The following is a 21,388-nucleotide window of genomic DNA, read 5'->3' as shown; positions in this document are numbered from 1 at the left end:
GGAGATTTACAATAGCAATGTACTCAATTCTTTGGACTTTTTCGAGTTACATCTGAAAATCATCTGATAAGCTATCATTGAAAATTATATTAAATAGGCATCACCTGACAACTCAATTTGATCCCATTATAACTTTGTTGAAATCAAAAAAAATTGGAAACCACCTAACTAACTCACTAAAGAATTTGTGACTGAACAATTACGGTTACTCGCTTTCTCAATTTCTGGTAAGCAAACCAAAAAAAAAAGATTTTTACCGGTTCTTAACAAATGATTATTAGTTGTAGCTATTACTCTCTTCATTTTTAATGAGAGAATCACTTCAGTTTTTTCTTTTTTATTTCCGATTACGGTTGAAATTCAATACCGTCTTATGTTAGTTTCAGACAGACAGCGTCGTAGTTCGACATCTGTGCCATTTACAAGAGCGCGTCTTTCTGGAGAGGCATTTCCTTCACGTTGAGGCCTAGAACAGGCGCAGCCCTCAGCGCGCGGTGCCGGTGGAGGCAAGCGTGGGCCTTCCAGGTGCCCACATCCAGCGAGTCGCCGCACACAGGCTGGCCAGGGAGGCAGCAGCATCAGAAAGGGACCAATTCCCAGAACCACTGTGACGAGTCACCGTCCTTGGAGCATGGCTGTGAGCAGCCACCATTCCAGGCAGCGTAGGTGATCAGTACCTCCGTCACAAAGGGAGAGTCGAGCGCTACGTGACAGCTGATTTTATGTGTGCGGCAGAGTGCCGGCATCTCCGGGTGTGTCGGTGAGCTGTGTTGTGTTGAATTGTGTCAGGTGAGATCAGCACCTGAATCCAGGGAAAGCAAACAGCCCTCCCCAGTGCGGAGGGACAGACATCAGACATCGTCCAGTTCTTGGAGAAGCCTGAATCGAACAAAAGGCGAAGGGAGGAAGGAGGAATTAGCCCCTTTCTTCCCGCCTTGCTGTCTGAACTGAGACATCTCATCTGCCCTAAGACTGGGAGCTACACCACCAGCCGCCCTGGGGCTCAGGCCTTAGGACTCCAGTGAATTACACCACCAGCTCTCCTAGGCCTCCAGCCTCAGGCAGCAGGTCGTAAGACATCTCAGCCTGCATAACCTTATAAGCCAGTTCCTCACGATAAATCTTATATACATCTATTATATATGTGTATATATATAGAAAGAGAAAGAGTATATATCATATAGCAATCATATATATAATATATAACTTTATAAAATATCTATATATCATATTGGTTCTCTGAGGAACCCTGATTAATACACACTGTAAATTCTTTGTGTTATATTTAACTATAAACATTTAACATTATATAATTTCTACTCAATCTGGAAGCTGCAGATTTGGCTGAGGCCATTTGTGCAAAACATCTGCCATGTAAACGAACAAAGTGTAGGTCTTCACTGCGCAATCAGACGTTATGGTTTCGTTTTAAAAAGCATATTAATACTCATCCCTATCACGACCAGCTCCCGGGCGAATGAGAATTCTGAGAAAGAGAAAGCAAAAGGAGGTACTGAAACTCGCCCTGGGTTTTGTTGAATGCGGTGAGGTCGGCCACCCCAGTTCTCCCTAAAGTTCTGCTGTTTGCACGTGACCCTCTGTCAGGGTCCCTCGGGGTCACTGCATCCAGTGACATTAGCTGGGGGAGCAGAGAGGGACAAGGTGTCGCGTGAAAATTGTCAGTATTCCACTGGCACATTCTACAATAAAGTTAAATTCAAAGCATCACGACACAAGGCAAAATATCTCATTCTGTGGCATGCTTTGCCTTTAATGAAAATATATGTAAAGCAGAGGAAGGAAAAATGAATTGATTGATTGATTGGTTAATCGATCGATTTAATTAATTAAACCTTGTGGTCCCTTGACCAAAGGAGACTTCTCTTGATACCAATATTTCGAACAGTCCCTTCATTTAGAGCCCCAGAAGTTTTTACGCACGCGCGCACACACACATACACCCCTCAGGGTAATGCGGCATAGTGAAATTCAGCATGGGTGAGAAGTAAGACTTTCTTTTGTACAAGAGAAGAAGGCCGATTGTGAAAAGAGGCTGAGAAAGGTGCCCAGGACACTTCTACACCCAGGCGGTGAGATGTCACAGGTTTATTTTAAGAAAGAACATATTTGGAAGTCGAGGGTCTAGAAGTGTGATTCCTTTTTAAAACTATTTGCAAACACACACACCCACGATGGTCTTTACTTATCCTCTGGGGCACGCATGCCCAGTTTATCGACTACTGACCCAGCAAGAAGGCAAGTTAGCTGAGATCTACAGAATAAAATGGAACTGGCCAGGTCAAGGACACAGGGGAAGTCCTGACAGGCTTCCTTTTAAGATCAGAAACAGGAGATGAGGTGTCCGTGTGAACTATGCTGTTCGGTGGTTACGGAAGTGGACAGGAACTTTTAGACAGAAGCTTCTTTTTCAGTCTCATCAGCCATTGATCCCTGACACGGGTATGCGATAATGTTTTCTCCTTCCTACCGGAATGACTGCTCACTCTGTCTATCTGGACCCTTCCTTTCCACTCTTCAGAGGACAGCTCATATCTAACCACATGACTTCCTTTTTTTACATCTGAAGATTTTGGAACCAGTTCCAGTGTGCGGAGGTGGGGGGTTTCCCCCGCACCGCCAGGCCGTTCTCCAACTCCAGCTGGTTGTCCTGCGATTCACCTCATTTCTGACACAGATCCCACAGGGCGAGGGGTCAGTGCCACCCTCCCGCAAAGCCAGGTCGTCACCTGTGCTGCTTCTGACCAATGGCTACAGATCGGAGGTTCCCCTTATCCGTGCGTGGTGGCTCACAGAACTCAGAGAAGTAAATGTTTGGTATTCTTTTCTTCTGGTACTTTTAGGACTACATCTTCTGCCTGTATATCTTTCATTCTGCTAGACTATATTAATGATGTATGAATATATTGATTAATTATGTGTTAATTAATTACCTATGGAGTGAAGTAAGGGTTCAGCCCGTTTTCCCCCAACGGTTAATTAGTCGTGTCGACACTCTCCTTTGGTCGGAACGCCACCTTTATCGTACACTATGTCCTCGCGAGAGCGCACCTCGTTTTACGGCGCTTTGCTTTAATGCGCTTCACAAACATTGTGCTTTCACCGGCACCGAGGTGAGACCCTCCACCCGCAAAAGGATGGCACCTTGCCAAAGGCTCAGATGACGGACAGCGTCTTCAGCAATGACATCTTCTTATGTTCGGGTATATACATTGTTTTTCAGACATAATGCCGTCGCATGCTTCATAGACTATAGCGTAAACATAACTTTTAATTGCACTGAAAAACCAGAAACTTTGTGTAACTCACTTTTTGCAGTATTTACTTTATCGTGGTGGTCTGAAACCGAACCCTCAGTATCTCCAAGGGGTGAGTCTGGGTTTAAGTTTTCTGTTTAGTTCTGTATGCCAGTCCTGTATTCATTTTCATTTTAGTTTTTAAAATCTGGTAGTTCAACTCTGTGTCTTATTTTCATTCTTCCTTATCTTCGAATCCTTTGTTGTTTCTAATTTTCAAATCAAGGAACTGCGTTTCTTATTTTCAAATCTTTCTTGACTATTACTGACTAATTTATTCCTTCCCATGCAGACTGACACTGTCAAGTTAAAAAATCTCTGTTGCAGTATCATCGGCTTTATAAAGTAATATACAGAGAACGTGACGTCTTCGCGATTGAGGTCGCCTGATCAGAAACATGGCATGTTTTGTCACATAGTCTTTGTTATAAAAATAAGGTGTGGAATAGAACTTGGACTTGATCCCCCTTATTAGCAGGGTGACGTCCTTGCTGCAAACACGGGGCGGTTTCTGGGATGAGCTATCCCAACGCGGCTTTCCCGAGAGACATTACAGTTTATGGAATCACCAGCAACTGATAAAAACACACCTCCTCTCTAACACGGCATTTCAGCGACCACTAGGAAAAAGGCACCGTGCACTTTCCCCTCGGATCTGTGCGGCGCGTGTGGCGAATGCGGATTCCTGCTCCGCGTGCCAGTAGGTCCGTCCAGTAACGAAGACAAATGCCTGCCAGATTGTGCCTGTAATAATGATCGCTCACCCGCATCGTGGGGCGTTGATCCGGTCAGTGAGGTTTTGTATCAGTCACCTATTGCCGCATAAAAAATTACCACAAAACTTAGTGGCTTAAAACAACAGGCATTTTATGAGTTCAGCTCCGGCGGTCAGGGCGCGACGTTCGCTCCCCCAAGGACAGCGTCCACTTTTGCAGAGCGATACACGTTATGTACACGCAGCTAACTGGGGCGGGACAAAGCGATATTTACAGGTACTTGTCATTTCTAGTCCAAAAAAGAAATTTCCAAACACATGGTGGAGAACAGTAATAATCACAGGGATGTGGGGAGTAGGCGGAGGGGTAGAGGAACCAAGAACGGCAGAAAGGAAGACGCGATCGGGCGCGTTTCGACAGGACCGCAGCGGCGGCCTGCGGAGGACGGGGCGACGGGGCTGGGCGGGTGCGAAGCAGACAGCCCCGCGATGCCGCCGAGGACGATGGCGCCTCCGCCCTGCAGGGCCAGACTCCGGGTAGGCTCTGAAAGCAGGTGATTTTCTTTTCAAAATGAATCATACTGTTGAACACACATTACACAACTAACTTGCTTTTTCTTCTCTTACCAAATCAATAGATGAAGATCTAAGTTATTCATATTCGGAATGCTATGGCCAGATCATAATTTACTCAGGCAGTCTCATTTTGATGAAGAATGAGTCTCCTTACAAACCACACCATACCCATCTCTGGCCTCTTATCCTTATAAGTCGATGTATTCGTTTCTATAGAATGGAGTTCCAGGAGCGAGAATGCAGAATTAGGAGGTACATGGACGCATACTTGCACGAGATATTGTCAGAGCACTTTCCCAAATTCCAGGAACTGTGGCAAACAGAATTCTGAGATGACTGCGCCCTGCGCCCCTGTCATAATCCCCAGGACTGTGAATGTTGTAGAGTTCCTGATTATGTTGTATTAGAAGAGATTATCCAGGTAGGCCTGACCTAATCTCATGAGCTCTTTATTTTCTTAATTGCTTTCATGATAACTGACACACAATATTACATTAGCTTTGGGTTTACAACATAGAGATCCAACACTTATATGCTTTATGAAGCGATCACCACAGTAAGTCCGGTGACCATCTGCTAAGCGAAGCGTTTTCTCCAGCTGATCCCAGAAAAGGAAGTCAGAGACCCGGAGCCTGAGAAGAATCCGAGGTGCCGTTATTGGCTTAGAGGGAGAGAGTGCCACAGGGTAAAAGGGGTCTGAGAGTGGCCTATGGCTGACGACCGTCCAAGAGATAGGGACCTCAGCCCTAGGACAGCAAGAAAATGAATTCTGCCAACAACCAGTGAGTGGGAAGGGCCCCAGATAAGAACGGTGGCCCAGCCAACCCAGGAAGATGCAGAGCACAGAACGCAGCCGCGCTCTGACCTGCAGACACTGCGAGGTGACGAATACCCCTGCGGTGCTCTGAGCCACTGAACAATACAAAATTAACATGGTTAGAATCTACCTCTCCAACAGCGACGTACCAGGAACCTCTTTTCTTTATCTTATTACTGGCATCAAAAGTTAACTACATATATTTTCGAATTGACTCAGATAATCTAGAGATGATTTAAAGTGGTCCACAACCTTTGTGGCACCAGGGACCAGGGCTCCTAGGAGAATCTAACACCTGATGACCTGAGGGCGGAGCTGAGGCGGTGACGCCGCCCGCTGGGGAGCGGCCGCAGATACAGGTGAAGCTTTGCTTGCTCACCTGCCGCTCACCTCCTGCTGTGCGGCCCGGTTCCTGACAGGCCACGGACTTACCAGTCTGGGTCCCAGAGGTTGGGGACCCCTGATTTAAAGTATACAGGAAGATGTATGTAAGCTATATGCAAATACTATACCATTTTGCATAAGAGACTTAAGCATCCACAAGTTTGGGCATCCACGGGGGTGGGGGATGGGGGGGCGCCTGGAGCCAGCCCTTCACGGGCGGCAAGGGACAACCGCGCGGCCCACAGACAGAGGACATAGACCTGCCCCGTCACTCCGACCCTGCCTCCGGGCCCCAGGAGTGAGTGGCCGTCTGGCCAGTCACCTCCCTGGCCAGCTCCCATCGACCATCGTTAACCTACGGCCTCGACTTGGTGGAGATTTCCTGTTTTATATTTTAAAACAGGAATGACTAAATGGTGCTGACAAGAAAAACGGCGCTTACTTGCGTTTTAGAAAGGAAGATTGAAACAGGCCATCGGGCGCATCGAAAGCAGAGTCACGGGGAGAACGGGCTCTTCTCTGGCCCGTTTCAACCCCCAAACCAGGCTCCGGGGGCCCTCGGCCTCCGCCGGGCACTCGGCACTGCTGCCCGCCTCCTGCAGCCGATGCTAAGTGTGCCCTCTAACCGTGGCGCCGCGACGGAACTCTGGTTCCCGAAGGCAGCATCTCTCGCCTTTTCACGCGACGACGCGCAATTACCGTCCCTAAAAGGAAGAGCTCTAATTCTCCAGGACGGGTCAGAGATAACCATAACGCTGGAAGGCCACCGGTTAGAGCGAAACCTCTTCTTTGAACCCATCCGACCGGAGCGGAACTCCGCCTGCGGCGAGGAAGGAAGGAGGCGCGTGGTTTCATGGGGTTCACCTTACCGCCGTCCACGGCGACGAGACGGAAACCCGTCTGGGTGCGGAACGCGGGGGAATTCGCAGCAGCGATGACCCGTCGTAAATGTAACTAACCACCCTGGATCTCTCCTGTCCAGCCAGCTTCTGCCGTCCCGACCACAAGAATAAACAGAAAGAGGCCTAACTAGAGAGCTGAGAGAAAGCGGAGCCTGGAACCCGGGGGTCACGGACGGGAGCCCTGCCGTGCCGCGTGTAACCATGCTAGCCTCCTGGACCGCAGTCGTCAGAGAACGCGCCATTGCTAGGCCTCCTGGGAATTGCAGCAGCGGAAATAAAAAACGAGTGAAAGGTAGTTCGGAGGAAGAGATCCTGTCACCTCCTGTGTAAGCTCCTTGGCGTTAAGTGAAGGCATTAAGTATTTTATAAATCCAGGGAAATTCCGATAATGATAAATACTGACTGTGAATCAGATGCTACGTTAGAATCTTCGGATATATTCGCATCATTTAAACCATCAGACAATCCTAATGTAGGAGGAGGCGAGAGCATTAGAATGTTAATCAAGCCACAATCGGAGACTGCTGTGTGCGGATCAGCCCCGAGGCCAGGCCAGGGGGCCACCTGCAGAACAAAGGGAGGCTGCTGCTGGGATCGCTGACAGCCCATCCCCCACACCATGAAGGGGGAACAGGACCATGGGGAACCCAAGGATTTAAGGCCCAGAGCTGCCGCAGGCCTTTCGCTCTATATATTCTTACCTTTTCAGGCTACATACCCTTCCCCTTCTTCACTGTCTGTCCATATCCAAGGAAATGGGCCAACAATGTCACAGGAACTAAAGAATAATATATAAACTGAATTCCCTGAACACGCGAGGGTCCCCACCCCCAACCCCACTCACTGTCTTTCCAAGCCTCTCTTGGTCCCTCTCACTCCGCCTCAGAGGAGACCACGCTCTGTCTGTGCAATGCAACCCCTTTTTGAATGAACTTCCCTTTTGACTCTAACTTCAGCACGTGTGTCGAGTTCTTTCTACACTCTCCACCAAAGAACCCTCTTCTCCTCTCGGTGCAAGGCGTGGCCTCCCCTCCAGCTCAGGGAAATTCGCCCTGTCCCGCATCAAAGTGAATATTGGTATTGTCCCATGTAACAGATGAAAAACGGAAATCCGTGGACGTTAAGCGCCTTGAGTAATGACAAAACAGTGGTAGGACAGCAAGTCAGAAACACGTGTATACGATCACCCGATTTGTGTCGAAGGTGCCAGTGCAGTGGGCAACGCATAGTCAGTTCCGTAAAGAGTGCTAGACCAATTGTTCACCCATTCTTAAAACTTGATCTTATGATACATGCAAAAATCTATTCCTAGTGGATTATAGCCCTAAACGTGAAAGCTAAAACAATAAAGATTATCATGAAAAAGAATAGAGGGATATCTCCCTGAAGTGAGAAGCCAGAGGTCTTTTACATGGGACACAAATAACACCAACCAGAAAGGAAAAGATGGATGTATTGGATGTCCTTAAAATCAAGACCTTCTTTTTATCAAAAGACACTATTAAGAGAATGGAAAGGCAAGTCGCACATAGAAATGTCTTTTTAATACACATATGTGACAAAGAATTACCCAGACTACATTTTTTTGATTCTATAAATCGATAAGGAAAAGACAGACAACTCAGTGGTGAGGGTAGTGCACAAAAGAACCCAAATCCAAACAGTCACTTAATAAGAAAAGAAAAAAGACATCTAAATGGCCAATAAACATATGAAACTGTGCTCAACATCATTAATCATCAAAGAAATGCAAATTAGAAACCACAACGAGATGCCACTAGACACCCACCGGAATTACTAAAATTAAAAGACGAGCGATCCCAAGTGTCCACAAGGATGGAGAGCAACTGGAATTCTCACACGGTATGGCTGGGAGAGTGAATTAGTACGATTATTTTACAAAACTGCTGGGCAGTATCTAAGGCAAAGCCCATACTTACTCAATAACTTGGCAATTCTACTCCCGGGCGTTTACCAATACATGTGAATGCTAATTCCCTCCACCAAAGTCATGTACGAGAATGTTCACAGAAGGGTTATTCCTTATGGCTCTGAATAAGAAGCAACCTCAATGATTGTCAGTAATAGAGTGGAGAAATACACAATGGAATACTGAAGAACAATAAAAATAATCTTCTGATGCACAAAGCAACATAGATAACTATAAAGCCACGATGTTGTGCAAAAAACGACATACAAAAAATACTTATTGTTTATTTATATGAAGTTCAAAAATGCATAAAACTTATCAGTATTGGCAGAGGTTCACAGTGGTTTGGGTGGTTACTGACAGGAAGCAGTCAGCCAGGCAACTTTCATGGTTCAGGAAACGTTCTATATCTTGATCTAGGCAGTAGTTACATGGGCATGCGTGTGCGCAGGTGTCAGGTGTGTGTGTGTGTGTGTGTGTGTGTATAAATTCTTTCGACAATACATTTTAGATTTGTGTACTTTGCTGTGTAAAATTTGTACCTCAATTTTTTTTATGTATCTTTATTTTACTTTTTATTTTTTACTTCTATTTTTTATTTATTTTTATTTTTATTTTTTTATTATTTTTATTTTTTATTATTTTTTATTTCTATTTTTAAGTAGACCTCAAATTTTTTAAGTGTCAAAATACATGAAACAAAAATTGACAAATCTAGAAGGAGAAGCTGACAATTCAATCATTCCAGTATTAGATTTCAATATCCCTCTTTCATTAATAAATAGCTAAACAGATAAAAAAAATTAATGATATAAAAAAATTTAACATAATTAATAAGACTTCTTTAATAAACATATATAAAAACCAGTCCCCAACAATTAGAAAGTACCCTTTCTTCTCACATACATATGGAATATTTATAAGATAGCAAGCCATATGCCAAATTCCAACAAATATCAGATTGTTGTTACATAGGGCACAATGCATTAAGTTTGAAATCATTACTAAAAAATTTAAAACTCATGCCTTTTGGAAATTTAAAGACGTAGATGTGAATAATTCGTAGATTAAAATCAATTGTAATAGAAAACTTTATATGTTTAAAACTAAACAACAGTAAAAAGTACCACAAACGGGGGCTTCTCCACCTGCTACGATGAAACGGGTGGACCCAAACTTGTCCTCCTACTATAAAACTTGGTAAAACTGAACAAAAATATATATGGAACAGTGTTTCTGAAGAAATTGTAACACAGAACTGTGTTCCCCAAACCAGAAGAACCCTCTGCTCGCCCTGGCTCTCTGCCCGAAGGCATTTCCAGACAAGCGAAAGGAGGGAGAGACCAATGGCTTCCACAGGCTCCAGACACAGAGAAGCAGCTCCGGCAGTCGGCAGGGGCGCTGAAGGGACCACATCCGTCAAGGCGGAGCACGGCAGGAAAGCAAGAGATGCGCAGTCCGCAGTGCAAGACATGCGCAGGAACAGCTCCCGCAATACGGGTACCGGTCCTGCGCAGTCCGTTGCTAAAGAGTAAGCCGTGAATGCATCGGCTAAAAGGCCGTGAGGCTGAGCGAAGAATTCCGGGGGAGCTCCCAGACGGATGGTTCCCAGCGCTCGCACAAAGCGGGGAAACATTTGAGCAAATGAAGCCTGCTTTAAACTTTAACGACGTTTAAAACAACTTAACTCATTGCCGAAATTTTTACCAACATTCTTAGAGAAAGACTGCCAAATTCAGATGCCCAAGCATGTAACAGTTACAATGTCCACCATCTAGTAAAAATTACTTTTAAAAAGCACTAGAAATGCAAATGGTGGGAAAATGTAATCCATAACCAGATGAAAAATAAGTCAGTAAAAACAGCCAAGAAATAACAGTAATGACCTATTAGTCACCAAGCACATTAAAATAACTATTAAAAATATGCTCAAAGGTGTGAATGAGAACATGAAAATATGCTCAAAGGTGTGAATGAGAGTAGAAATGCAAGATTTAAAAAAGAACCAAATGGGAACTGAAAAATGCAATATGTGAATTGAAAAACCTCACTGCATGTAATTAACAGCAAATTAGGCACTGCAGAAGAAACCATCCGAACTGAAGCAAAGAGAGAAAAAAGATAGAAAAAAAATTAACAAATCCTCGACCCGTAGGACGATGTCAAAGAATCTTACAGAAGTGTAATTGGAATCCCAGAGAGGAAAAGGATGCGAGGGAGAAAAAAATTATCTGAAGAAATGTTTTGACACTTTCTAAATCTGATGAAAACTGTAAGCCCACAGATCCAAGAGCCTCAATGAATCACAAGTAGAACACACAAAACAGAAAGAGAGACCCATTATGTCACCCGCGTACACGTGGCCAATTTACTTTCAACAAAAGTGCCACGATAATTCATTAGGGAAAGGAAATCTGATTAATGGTGCTGGAACGACGGATATCCATTTGGAAAAAAATAAACAAAAAATAACTCAAAGTGGATCGTAGGCCTAAACATAAAGTCCAAAAGTATAAAACTTCTAGAGGAAAACATATGTGAAAATACTTCAGGGTAGATGAAGGTTTCTCAACACAGAACACAGAAAGCATGAACCATAAAAGGCGAACCTGATCAATTGAATTCGACTGAAATTAAAATCTCTGCTCTTCAAATGAGCAGACTAGGAAGAAAGCCAAAGGTAAAGAGAAAGTATCTGCAATACATAGAACCGATTAAAAATTTTGTATACAGAATACAGAAGGAACTCTTATAATTGGATACTAAGAAGATAATCAACCTGATTTTTTTAATTAGGCAAAGTATTTGGATAGACATGTCACAAATATTACACAGATGTCTGATGATCATGTAAAAAAGATGCTCAACATCATTAGTCATCTGAGAAATGCAATGCGAAACCACAGCTACATACCACGACACACCCACTAGAATAGTTAAGATTTAAAAGAATGACAATAAGAAGTGTTGATGAGGATGTGGAGTGACTGAACCCCTCATATATTACTGGTAGAAATTGAAAATGAGACCGCCATTTTTTAAAAAAAGTTTGGGTCATTTCTTATAAAGTTAACCTTACATTCACCATACGACCCAACAATTCCACACCTAAGAAATTACCCAAGAAAAATGAAAAGGTATCTCCACACAAAAACCTGTCCACATATGTTTTAAACTTTATTCGCAATAGCCAAAAGCTGAAGACAACCCAAACATCCATCAAGAAATACATAGATACACAAATTGTGATCTTTCCATCCCATAGAATATTAACCTATAGTAACAAGGAACTAATTATATACAACATGGATAACTCTCAAAAATAGTCCCCTGAACTAAAGAAACAAAGGAAAAGAGTAAATGCTATTCGTTTCCATTTATATGAAACTCTACAAAGGACGAAACTAATCCATAGTGACAATAGGTTAATGGGATAGGTGACGATCGCAAAGGGACATGAGGGGGTATTTCGGGGCGATGGAAAAAGTTCATACTTTAATTGTACTGGTGGTTAAATAGGTATATCCAGTCACCAAACGCTCATCTAGCTGTACTCTTATAAAGGGTGCACTTTAATGTATGCAAATTAAATCTCAATAAAGATTATTTAAAACACTATCGATTAAGCTTGTAAGGAAAAGTCACAGAAGGAAATGATAAAGAGAGGAACTGACTGAAATAGAAAAGAAAGAATCAGAGTAGAGAATTAACGAAGCCAGGAGTTGGTTCTTTGGAAAGAATAAAAAAATAAATAGATAAAAAACTTCTAACTGTGCTGTTCAATGTCACAATCATTAAAGGTAAATACAGATTAATGAAAATTAAATACAACTAATGTAGTTCCTCGGTCACACAAGCCACATTTCAGGGGTCCAGTAACCACATCTCATGTCCAAGAAGGTGGCAAGCTTCTTGGACAGTCAAAAAGAGCGTTTCCATCGTCGCTGAAAGCTCTCTTGGATGGCACCACTCAAACAGGCCGCGAGAAAGAGGAGACGCACACAAGATCCTGCCCTCGAGAAATGTTCAGTCACAAGCTATTACAATCTGGTAGAATAATGATACTCTCCTACGATGGGGGAAGTGGAAGGAGCTATGAGACCTCAGAGGAGAAACACCTAGCCCGAATTTGCATCACCCAGGGCTTCTCGAAGGAAGGTATTTTTAAGATAAGTTAGACAAAGAGCTACGGAAAGAATGTGCTTGACTGGAAGGTTGACCCCTTGGAGACAAAGGAGATAGCATCAAGCATACCTACGCGTCACAACCTGGAGGTCTAACCAGCTAAATTTCCACTCTGCCCAGGAAATAGCGAAGAGAGTTCTGCGATGCAGAAGCATCTACCCTACGCACTGGAGTCAGAGAGCAAGGGAGAGTGTGAAGAAGAGCCATGCTTTCAAGGAACTCGAAATACGGTGGGGACACAGGGCTTACAGACCAAAAACAACAAAAAACAAAAAAGCAGCGTTTGCGCGGTCATCTGACTCAGCTTTAGAAGTCACCTACTAGGGATCCTTCGCTCTGAGTTATGTCTGATGCGGTGGCCTTTGTAACTGGCAGGCGAGGCGAGGCTGGGGGAGGGGGGACGGGGAGAAAGGAGGGCAGAGGAGAAGCTGGGCAGGGGCCGGACTCGCCGCTAAGCGCACGGCTTTTCACTGCAGCCACGGGCGCTGCGGTGTGGGCCGGAGACAGTTAGCCGTTGCCTCCCCCGTGGGGGAGACTGTGCTTAACGAGTTCGAGGAACGGCACGGAGAGGGGTACAGGTAGACAAAGGGACGGAGAGGCAACGTCGCAGGTGGGGACCCCGCGCGCGCTCCCGGCACTGCCTGTGGGCGGGCTGGGCCGGTGGCGTCCAGGGAAGCGGGGGCCGCTGCTTCTCCTCCTCCTCGGGACCCTGGAGGAGGGTCTGCACGTTCCAGAGTTCGGTTAACTAGTAAATAAACACGTATCGACAGCCTGTGTTCCAGACTCTGGAGACACGGTGATGAACAAGAGATTTTTTTTCTTCGTGTCTAATAGGAGAGAAAGATACGAAAAGTACAGAAGCAAATGTACGGCGCTGTGAGCGTGTGTCAGTCGGGAGCCCAGCCTGTCCCTGGGCAGGCTGCCTTGAGAAAAATGCTTCCATCATGCTCACACGCCATCTGATGCGATGGTGCCTTGTTTTCTAGAAGAAACCCTGAGGGGATGCAGGGAAGTAGTAACCCATGGACCGCAGAATAGTCCTCCGAGGGCCCTTCAGAAATTAAAAACAACAACAAGAGTTGTCAGCAAGCCCAGAGTCGAGTGCCAGATTCGTCTGACCCGTGGAACTTCGGATAACGGGAAGCACGCCTGACCCCCCTCTGCCCGGCCGCTTTGTTGAAATTGCCCTGGCCAATCCGTAGCCGGAAAAAGTGGGGTCCCAGCAAGGCACTGGGGTGGAGGGCAGAGTTCGTCCTCATCAGGCCCTAGCGAAGAGGCTGCAGAAGGGAGTACGAGATACCCACTGCAGCCCGAGCTGTCTCTTAACCAGACGGGGGCGGGGAGGTGAGTGGCTGGACTGCGAGAAGATGGCTAGAAAGGGAGACGCGTAGCACTCAATGGAAAACCCGAGGCAGAAGGAGAAACTAGCTTCGTGAGAGCAGTCGGTTGGGAAACGGCGCTGGTTAGAAGCAAGCTGACTGCGTCTTCCCGGAGTTGACCACGTGACGTTTTTCTCCAGTGTCCAGCCAGAGCCAGGGTTGCATCATCAGAGGTGAAAAGGCTTAAAACTCAAAGGTGAACATGTTCACTGCTGGGGAAGGGCCTGGGGAAGTCCGTGCTACCCAGCCCCGAAGGATGATCACTCACTTTCAGGGCAGGGGCTACGGTAGGGCTGTCACGGGGAAAGATTAAAAATGAGACCAAAGCCACCACGACCACAACAAAAAGAGAGAGAGAGAGATAAAGAGAGACTTAGACACGAACGCCCACTTGCTTTCGGATAAGCGCGTTGAGCCCAAGAGGCGTGGAGGTGCTAGGTCCCGCGTTATAGCCAAGAACCCCCAGAGCAAAACGAGCAGGTGGTTTTCCGTCTCTCGCAGGTACCTGAGCGCTGCAGCCTTCACCTGGTGAGGAGCAGAGAGGGAAACGAGCTCTACAGTGCATAAAGGGTCGCGTAAAGGACGTAGTCCGCCTGTCTCTCTGCTGCTCGGGTCTGTTTTGTTTTGAACGGACTTCCGCCGAGACGGTTCGGGCGCCTCGGGAAAGTTCCGCTTTTCCTCCCTCGTCCGTCCTCTCCGCAGGCTCCTTCCTCCCTCTTCCTCGCTGTCTACGTCCCAGTTTTTGTCCCCTTACAGACGAGAAAACTGAAAACAGAGAAGTGAAGTGGCCCGTCTGCGGGCAGGCAGGTGGCCGAGTTCCGAGAAGAACCCAGTCCTCGAAACTCAGGTCTCAGAGTGTCTTCAAGCGGATCGCGCTGGGGGAAATGAAATGAATTTCACGGCTAATCGAATTCGTGCCGAAACCTAGCAGCTACAGAACTGGTACCTAAAAGAGATGCTTTCAAACTAACAACTACTCAGGACACGTCCCCGGTTCTACGTACGCCGCTCACATACGTGGCATCGAAAACGCCAGCCACTTGGAGAAATGGCTGGACTGTAATAATTACCGACTAAGTCATATTTTTTGAGTATTGTCGTGGAGTGCCACCCAGATCCATGCATTCAGAACTGAATTACACTCACCGTTCCCCCCGGCTTTGGGGTATATCTGCTGGGTCGTTCACTGGAAACTGTCCTCAGCCTATGACGAGGTCATGCCCCACCGCAGGGCCGACCTGTGTCCAGTGACCAGTGGATGAGCAACACAGCCCGCTTCGCTTGCCGTAAGGGGGAAGCCCTCCCAACGGGCCGTCTCGGCTTGGGCGTTACCCGAAGTGTCTGCTGGGTCTTAGTCGGCCTTTGCGGTGACCGTCAAGGCGTTTCAGCCCCTCCCTCTGCCCAGTCCTACACTCTTCATTCCCCGGCGGGGTTTGCCCACGAGAACAGCCCTGCGCAGAAACCCATGCCGTGTAGACGTCTTCCGGTGGGACCCTGAGACAAGCGCGGTCGGCCTTTAAGGGGGGATCGCAGCGCGGGGTGGCGAGCGCCCAGCGGGGCGGGCGCGGGCCGGGCGAATTCCAGGCACAGAAAAGAGTGCAGCCACTGTCGTTTTCAGTCATGAAATGTAGCTCTTTTGCTCTTACCTCGTCACACTGGTTTTGCCGGCTAAGAAAGCCAGAGCAACCCATTCGTGAGAGCACCACCGTGCAGGCGTCAGAGAGAAAACGTCAAGGTAGGGACCCAAGAGGTCCTCAGCTGCAAGGACTAAGTGATGCTTAAACCCACCCTCGAATGGCTTCAAATGGCTAAAGTCACCGTTAGGCTGGTTTCTCCCATTCTCTGGAAGGCACGTGTTACGGATCTGCTCCGTGAGCTTAATAAATTTCTAAGTGCTCTTGGTCGTTTGATGGCCACTCACTATAATCTCCCGCCTCCTCCAAAATAGATGAAGATGATGCTAGATTAACAGGTAAAATCAAAGCTGACCTTCAAAGCCCTGGGGAAGACTGAGCAGCCCCAGGGTCTGCCCATTAAGGGTTTCTCCAGCCAGGAACTTCCTTTGAGACAGAGGAGGAGATAAGGATGTCAGAGGCAGAAGTCTGCAAGTCATTTAGCGAAGACAAGAGAAAGAGAGAGATACCATCTGCCCCTGGTGCTAAGGCGCACTTTATCAGCTATCAGCGCTTAGCGAATCTCGAAGGCCCCCGGGGGCACTTTGTTATCACAGAGGAATTTTTTCAGTGTAGGGATTCTCCTGAGCCTCCTTCGAATTTCCCTCTCTGTAACTGCTGATGACCAACTGACTGTCTCCCTGTCCACATGAACTGGATTTTGTGGATCATTGTATGTGTGATGTTACCCGCATTCACTGAAATATAAGTAACTGGAATGCTTTTTTCAGCCGAGGGAGAAATCTGCTCCCTCGCTCCACAATAAACAAAATCAACATGATTCCAGTGTGCTGTAACAAATAAAAAAACACTCTGTCCAAAACCACGAAGATTTCCGTAACCGATCTCTGCGATGTTTTTACTGTGAATCAATCCTGTTTGGGGAGTAGCGGCAAGGTGTCTCGGAGGAGTTTAACCGATCTTGAATCCCAGGTCTACCGCTTAACACCAGTTTGACCCTGAGCGCGTTACTTGGGTGCCTGAGTCGCAGGGGCTTTGGCAGAGAGACGGGAGTCGGACGCCTGCGTCTCCGCAGTTCTTAGGACAAGCAAATGAACTGTTTGCGAAACACGCGATTTGTGTGCTTAACAAGTAGCAGCTGTTCTACTCATAATTTTACTCGCTCCAAATCCTCATTCCAAAAACCCACAGGCATCAAAGAAAAAAAAAAAAAGTTCATTTAATTTCTCAATGCCTAAATCTTATTATGTATAAAATGAGACTGTTGGGCTAGTTGAATTCTACAGTCTCTTTCAGCTCAGATTTTCTATGATTCCATTATAACTAGCATATGCATGAAGCATATAGAGGAACTATTATCTTACATAGAACATTAACAAATATGGTTTGATAGAAAATTAGGTGAATTGGAACACCACACCTCCCAGCATTTTGACCAAGTATTATTTCTTAAACCGTTTGAGATTTTAAAAAAGAAAAGGAAAGAACATTAAAGATCTTAAAAGATAGAATTGGATCCCTTTTACACAAATGTCATTATATCCCTTATGGGCTTTCATATAATCACTGCCGGCAAAAAGATAAACACGAACTCTTGGCTTTTCTTCTAAATTGTCCCTTGGCTTCAGTAAATGGCCAAAGAAACTGACTTTCGCTTCCAAAATGGCTCAATCCTACTACTGTTGGCTGGAGGCCTCAGTTCCTCCACCTAAACCTCTCTCTCTAGCTTCTCGAGACATCTGAGAGGCAGGGAGGCCAGATGATAGTTTAGTTAGACTGTTAACCTCCATGTTACCGAGGTGTTATTGAGAGCATGGGATCGAATTCTTTCTCGTTAGTCCTCATAAATTGTGAGAAAATCCCAAGTATTTCGTTATTTCCGTATATCCCAATCTTTAATTCCAACCAAGAAAATCTGGTAGCTACATTAACATTCAGGAAGCACATTCTGCACTCCCTGGGCAGGAGCAGACATATTTAACTTGGAGAAGGTAAACCTTAAAGCGAACCTGCAAGCACCTGGGTCCGCTTTCCGTTCAGGCTTTTGTGCAAGGCAGGTTTCGCTCACGGATGTGTTCGCTTGGTATCGGACTGAGAAATTACACTACTTAACCAGCTCATTCAATCAGTCGGCCAGTGTAGGTAGGGTACAGGCAGGAACAAATTTTACCTCTTAGTACCAATGCCCCCCTGTAAGCCGTCTAGCAGATCTCGTAGCTTTTCCAGTCACCCTCAGAAAATAGAATATTACTATATTCCATTTACTGGAAGATGAACTCACTTTTCCATTTTAGCTTCCCATCTCGGAATCTCAGTGTCAGTTTATAATCTTAATTGGAAGGTTCCCCCGCTCCTTTCTTAGGGGTACATAAAATAATGGAGCATCTTATAGTCAATAGCATCTTAGAAATTTAGTAATCTCTTCAGATATTTTAAAAACATCTAGTCAAGTATAGTAATCGAAACTTTATTTTCATCAAATTTAAAGCTTCTCCTTTCTCTGAACTCTGGCCTACTTCAGGCTTGTCTGCAGTGAAAAAAGAAAAGGAAGAAAGAAAGAGAAAGAGAGAGAGAGAAAGAGCAAGAAAGAAAGAGAGAGAGAGAGAGAGAGAGAGGAAGGAAGGAAGGAAGGAAGGAAGGAAGGAAGGAAGGAAGGAAGGAAGGAAGGAAGGACGGACGAACAAAATAAAGCAAAGAAAGCAAAAGAAAGCAAAGAAAGCAAAAGAAAGCAAGGAAAGCAAGGGAAGCAAAGGGAAGCAAAGGGAAGCGAAGGAAGGAAGGAAGGAAGGAAGGAAGGAAGGAAGGAAGGAAGGAAGGAAGGAAGGAAGGAAGGAAAGAGAGAAAGAGAGAAACTGGAGGTGGCTAGATTCATCTCTGACTCGTACACCTCCTTCTCCTTCACTCCTAGCTGGTGCTTTGGGATCTTTCAGGGCTTGGAACGAAATGGGGTGGTGGTGGGAGCTGGAAGCGAGGATCAATGTGAGTACTATTTCACGTACATTTGCATTCTTGTGTAGGTAGGTAGTCTCTCTGTGAGGGATGTTTAAAAGTCAAGTCTTTCTTCCTTGGAGTGGTTTTGTGGCCTGCTTTAGACACAACCTCCCCCCTGGGCATCTCTCGCCTATGGTTCCTTTGACATACACGATACCTCCTCCAGCTGGCCACTCACAACTTCCCCTTTAGCTACTGGTTTCGGGCGGCCCACCCCACTATCGGGTTTAGTCCTCTTGTGTGGAGCCCCATCCAAAACAACCCAGTACGATTCCCTCCTGTGGGGCCTCGTTGGGTCCATGGGAAATTCGAGCATCGTTTGTCTTGCTAGAGGCTAGAAGCTGTGGTAGATTCCAGTAGAGCCATTTTCCCTCACTCTGCCCCAAGTAACAGAGTTCAGGCCACCGGCTCTCACCTTTAGAGCAAGTCACGCAGAGAGCATTACGTGGGGGGTGGGGAGGGGTCCGTTTATTGGTAATAAATAGGCCTGAGCCCACAAGGTTGCTCAACCTCAGCGCTACTGACATTTCGAGCCAGATAACTCTTCGTTGCGCACTGTGCACTTTGTCGTCCTGGGCGCTGTAAAATTAGCAGCGTCCCCGGCACATTCTCACTAGATGTCGGCAATTCCGCTCCCCCAGTTATGACCACCAAAAATGTCCAGACATTGCTGAATGTCCCCACCGGTGAGGTGTGTGGGTGGCGTCAAAATCGCCCCCAGCTGAAAATCACTGATCTGAGGTGTAACATTGGGAGTGAGTCTAAGGCAGGGATTCTCACGTTCATGGGATGAAGCCAAAGCAACACTTAGAACAACACGTAGCTTTAGATTCACAGAAAAGAAGGACAGACGATCGGTGATCTAAGAGCCGATCTCAGAAAGCTGGAAAAGCCAAGGCACGCCGGACCCAAATCAAATACAAGGAACAAAATGGTAAAGATAGAAGCTAAAATTGGCAAAATGTACATAAGCACGTGATCGAGAAAAATCGACAAAGCCCAAACCTGCTCTTGGAAAAAATTAATAAATTCTGTATACCAATAGTCAAGGAAAAAGGAGCAAATTATTAGTGTCAAGCATGAAAAAAGGGTCAGCACCACAAGTCCCACACACATTGCCGACGCTGTCTGGGGGTGCTGGGGGCGGGGGGGTCCCCAAGAGAATCTTAACAGGGCTCCCACCTGTGTCTGCCTCTCGGTTCCATGACATTGCACCACCCCATCCTCCTCCAGGTGACAAGGTGAAAATATGCAAAGGGTAAAACGCTCCCCCCGCCCCCCCCCCCACCGCCTCCTCTGACCTACAGCAGGTTAGAAGGAGCCAGGAATTAAAGCTCTCGCTTCAGACCCCACATTGGTTGAACGTTTACTACTGTACATGCTGGGGAGCAGACGAGGCTCCCATCCGTGGAGTTACAGGTCCCCCCCCCGGGGGGCCCGCTAGACGCAAGCCACGGCGCTCACACTCAAACGCCTTGCTGCGCCAGGCGGGGGCCCCCGCGTGTGAGGAAGCAGGTGTGAGACGTAGGAAGCGGCGTTTATCAGGTCGAGCCGCAGAGTCTCTGCGTGTCTAAGACATTCGGGTTCAAAGCTGATGTGCAGCTCCACCTGGCCAAGAAGACAGGCCCCCCCCCCCGCTCCCCCCCCCACACACGCACACACGGAGGCCAGCATCCCACTCACCACCCAGAGGGCAGCCAGCCACCCCAGAGGTCAACAGACAGACAAAATCATTTCTGAGGAAAACCAAACAGGCTTACGAGATGGCACATCACGGCTCTAGGGGGAGGAACATGTTCGCTCCTGGGAGAGGGCCAAGCAGCCTTGCTCCCCACCGAAGATTCCAGAGAGGAACGCGGGTCTCAGGGGAGACGGCGGCTCCCACCTGCAGTCACGGCGCGGCACGCAGCAGTGAGAAATTCCACTTTGATGAGATGGGCTGTTAGTAAGCGGAAGGAATCTCTTCTTTGGAAAATCTTGTGAATCAAAAAGATTGTTGAAAGGGTCGGGTTCTAGCAAGTCTGGGCGGCCTCGGCTGGTGGGGGGCGGGGGGCGGGTGGGAGGACAGCCGTCTGAACAGAAACGGCCCTCGCGTTGTTCGCAGTGCGCCCCAGGAACCCCGTGTTGTAGGCAGTGTGATCGTCTCACCGCTCCGAGCTTGTCCTTTGCTCCTTGCGAGCACCGTATGCACAGCCGTGTGTTCCGTTTCGTTCTTGCGGTTAGCTCCTTCATGCCGAAGTGAGCCCGCATCCGGCCCCGCAGCCTCTTCCCTGGTCCTCGCCATATGGTTTCAATGTTTTATAACTCCTCTCAGCGAGATGTTGCACAAGTCTGGCCACGGCCGATTGTCAGTCGCTTCTGGGAGATCTCTCTCTAGTGTATAGATGTGGCAATAAACGAACCCCCAAATGGAGCTGGGGATGCCTAGCAATCACTGTGAAATGTGTAGTGATCTCTACCTCTGACTTAACTCTGTCCATGGAGCCTCCAAGGACAAAATTGAGAGTTTTGAGTGACTTCCATTGCAAAAATGTAAATAAAAATTAGGACTTTGCAAACAA

General features: G+C 46.7%; 1 protein-coding gene across 1 annotated transcript in view; it reads right to left on the bottom strand.

Annotated features, from left to right (window-relative positions):
- The window catches only part of TNFSF4 (TNF superfamily member 4), a 71,604-nt gene extending 50,999 nt beyond the window's left edge, over window positions 1-20,605 (bottom strand). The window contains exon 1 of the mRNA XM_036234627.1: window positions 20,588-20,605. The gene's annotated coding sequence lies outside the window, so the exon portion shown is untranslated. The remainder of the gene's footprint in view (window positions 1-20,587) is intronic.
- Between the last annotated feature and the right edge of the window lie 783 nt (window positions 20,606-21,388).

Source organism: Rousettus aegyptiacus, unplaced genomic scaffold, assembly GCF_014176215.1.
Source record: "Rousettus aegyptiacus isolate mRouAeg1 unplaced genomic scaffold, mRouAeg1.p scaffold_m13_p_17, whole genome shotgun sequence".
Classification (NCBI taxonomy): Eukaryota; Metazoa; Chordata; class Mammalia; order Chiroptera; family Pteropodidae; genus Rousettus; species Rousettus aegyptiacus.
This window is presented reverse-complemented; position numbering and strand designations above follow the sequence as displayed.